Here is a 4319-nt window from a genome sequence, read left to right as displayed (position 1 = left end):
TGACATTTGGTGTAGGAGATCATTAGGAACAACTTTCATGAAGGGTGAAAGTCATTTTATTTAGTAATTTGGAGGTGCATGGGGCAAAAGACCAAGTTAGGCATTTCAAATAGAATTGGATAGATATCCATTCTAAATGAACCATGGATTGTTAGATTTGGGCTAAGATCAAATTTATTGTTTTGGCTGGTGTAAAACATCATGATGAACAACTTTCATGAAGGATGAAAGTTGTTTTGAATGATCTTAATTAGTGTATTGTGAAGATATAGTAAGAGTATAATGTACCTTAGCTTCAAATCAACACCTAGGGTCAATCCTAAGGCCAAGTAACCCTATAAAAACTCTTCTTGAGCTTTCCCATAATGATCTTACCTTCTAAATATTAGAGGTTAGGACCAATATGTGGAATCTCAAGTTGAGCAAAGAGAAGAATTTTGAATTTCTAATGGTGAGGATACCTTTTCTACTTTTCTAAAACTAGTCAATAGGAAAGTCCTATGGCTAGACCTAGGCTACTAAAGAAGATTCTAGACCTCAACCAAAAGTGAGGTCAACAGGGTTTAAGAGATATTTCACCTACAACTGTAACTCTTTAGTTACCTGATCGTTCAATTACTTACCCTAATGAATTTATAGAAAATGTTTTGGTAAAGTTTAATAAAATTATATTTTTTGTGGACATTCTTGTATTAAATATGGAGGAAAATAAATAAATTCCTATCATTTTTGGAAGATCATTTCTAGCCACTGGAAGTGCTTTGCTAGATGTGCAGAAAAAAGAACTAACTTTGAGAGTTAGGGATAAAGAGGTTACATTTAATACTGCAAAATAAATGAGATACCATGCATTAGAGCAAGAGATTGAATGCTTCATAATGGATATTGATCAATATTTAAGCCATAAATATGTCACAAAGACATTTGAAAAGAAATTTGGAAAAGAATATTTGGAAGGTGAGGATAAAATTCAAGATGAATATATGGAAGTGAGTAATGAAGATTTGGATTACCTTTAGGAACAATTTAAAATGTTAGATCTTTTAGATAATAACAAAAATTTGATTTCATCTATTGAGAAACCTCCTAAAATAGAAATGAAAAAACTTCCTACACATTTAAAGTATGTATTGTTAGGAGATTTATCCACATTACCTATTATTGTATCATTAGAATTAACGGATACGCAAGAACAAAAGTTGTTGGAAACTTTAATAAGATATAAGAAAGCCTCTAGATGAAAATTATGTGATATTAAAGGAATCAGTCCTTCAATTTGTATACATAGAATTTTATTGGAAAATCATCATGAACCAATAGATGATCCTCAAAAGAGACTGAACCCTATGATGAAAGAAGTTGTCAAGAATGAAATTTTAAAATTATTAGATGCTGAAACAATATATCCTATTTCAGACAGTGCTTGGGTGAGTCCAATTCACTGTGTTCTAAAGAAAGGCGGTGTGACTATTATGATGAATGAGAATAATGAACTAATATCAACAAGACAAGTCACTGGATGGTGAATTTGCATGGATTATAGAAAATTAAATCTGGTCACCAGAATTGATCACTTTCCTTTACCTGTTTTGGACCAGATGTTGGATGGACTAGTTGGGCACATTGGTCACCAGAATTGATCACTTTCCTTTACCTTTTTTGGACCAGATGTTGGATGGACTAGTTGGGCACAAATATTTTTGCTTTTTAGATGGTTATACTGGTTATCATCAAAAACTTATTTATCCAAAGAATCAAAAGAAAATAATGTTTACTAGTTCTTATGGAACTTTTACTTTTCAGTAAATGCCCTTTTGATTTTGTAACGTACCTCAACATTTCAAAGATGTATGACGTCAGTTTTAGAGATTTAATTGAAAAAGGGATCGAAGTCTTTATGGACAATTTTTCTATTTTTGGAACTTCATTTGAAATATGTGTAAATCACTTATAGAAAGTTCTAGAATGTTATAAAAAGATGAATCTCGCATTAAACTGGAAAAAATGCTAATTCATGGTTGTAGACCTCCCTGAGTTTGATGGTGAACCCTCCCTACCGGCCAACCACCTTGGTAGCTGGAAAACCCAAAATTAAAAGCTCCACCATGGCCAAAACTCAAAATTAAACCCATCCAAGTAGGCTCATCGAAATTGGATTTTTACACATTTTTTGCATCCACATACGCAACTTAAAACACACACTAATTGCCCTATGTGGCCTCTCCTTCCCCATCTATTTAAACCCCCTTTCCATGGCCAAAGGGGGAGAGCATGAAACTCCTTACGGAAACTCTGCCAAATTGGTTCCAGAGCTTCCTTAATACCTCTTTAGTTCAACCCAACCATCCCTAGCCACTCAAATCAATTTCTCAATCTCAATTTCGGAGCTCAATCCTTAGGCTGAAGCAGAACACCTCCAAATACTCCACCAAATTCAAATTAATTGCACCCATACCATCCCCACATTGAGAGAAAAAGATTCCTCACAAAATCCCTATCACCAGAGCACCCTAAGGTGGACTTTGATTGAACCTAATTCGGCCTTATTCGAATTCATATCTAGGCTCTTGGGACCCCCACGAAGCTTGCACATGAATCCAATCGAGGCTACCCCTCTTGGACCAAGGTATCGAAATTTAACCCTAAACTGAGCTTCCTTTGAATCTCCATGTGTATAGAGGTGGTTTAAGGGTCAATTAATCATATGGATATGTTCTCCTAGTTAATTTTGTTAAGTATTGAGCAAGATATTAACGTTTGAAAATGGACAGTTTTCGGGCATGGGTCATTGAGGACGATGACGACGCACCGTCCGATGGAACGTGTATCCATTAGATGGCTCTGATCAAGCCGGACAAGCCACAGTTTGAAAAGGCGTAGCTGACGCGGATGGTGGCACCCTATCCTGCGGTGAGACGCGTCTCTTCGACGGGTACGATGTTCCAGTGAGCGCAAACTAAGAAATTAGGGGATTTTTCTTATTTATTTAATTCACAAGACTTAAAAAATTCATAACTTTGTGTAGAAAAATCATAAAAGAAAAATAAAAATACCCTGTTGCTCAATGAAGAGAGGAGAACAATGTGGAAGCACTTTCAAGTTTATTTGATGCATGTGTTATTTTTAATTAATTAAATGGTGTTTTTTGTATTTTTATTCTCCATTTTCATAGAAATTTTACCATGACTTGATCTTTGGGGCTTTGATTCTACATGTTATGGGGATGCCCTTTCAGATTTTTCCAGGGTTAGGGGAGATCTCTTGGCATGGATATCTAATTTTCAAGTTAATGGTCCTTTTTTATATAAAAATTATAGTAATTAAAATATTCATGATAAAAATACAAATATTATTTTGGTAGGTTCACTGCGGTTAGAGGATCCTAAGAAAAAGATAAACTTGGTCCAACTCATTTAAAATAACAGTAATTGTCATCAACCCTAAAAATGAAGATAAAATTAATTTAGAGTAATTACAAATGTAAATGACATGAAAATCTTTCTCCACTATAACTTAATGTTAAAAGAACTCCCCATAAAAATTTCAAGTCAATTGAAGCTAATTTGATCACTAAAAATGAATTTTTAAGATAAAATGGCATTTTTTTGTCATTAAAATAAATTTAATAATCAAAATACAACTCAAAATATTACCAAAATTTTTTTTGGGAGCTCCTTATGACCAAAGAAACCTAATAAAAATAAAATTATAATTAAAATAAACACTTCATTTTTAAGCTACTTTTGAGTACTTAAATAATTAAAATTAATTAAAAATCATAAAAAATCACAAAATTACGGAACTACAAAAACAAACTAAAATATCACAATTCACTTCCTGATCACCTAGAACCAATTAAATTAATTTTCCTAATGTTCTAAGTCAATAAGCTACTTTTGAGTACTTAAATAATTAAAATTAATTAAAAATTATAAAAAATCACAAAATTACGGAACTACAAAAACAAACTAAAATATCACAATTCACTTCCTGATCACCTAGAACCAATTAAATTAATTTTCCTAATGTTCTAAGTCAAGATATAAATTATAAAAGGCTTAAAAATGAATTATCTTTAATTTTTTACTAAAATAATTCTAATAATTAGAATATAAATCACAAAAATATGAAATTTATTTCTTGAGAAGATCTTGACCAGATTCAGACCACTTTAGCACAAGGTACCATACAGATTCTACATCCTGTCAGTCCCAAGTTGGAGATTTCATCAGAGAAGCCGCCACAACTAAAGAAAAAGGACATGATAGCAAAGACTGATAGCGTGAGGGGTAGGATAGGGGTTGCTTCTGTTAGACTAG

Source organism: Phalaenopsis equestris, unplaced genomic scaffold, assembly GCF_001263595.1.
Source record: "Phalaenopsis equestris unplaced genomic scaffold, ASM126359v1 Scaffold000911, whole genome shotgun sequence".
NCBI classification, from domain to species: Eukaryota; Viridiplantae; Streptophyta; class Magnoliopsida; order Asparagales; family Orchidaceae; genus Phalaenopsis; species Phalaenopsis equestris.
This window is presented reverse-complemented; position numbering follows the sequence as displayed.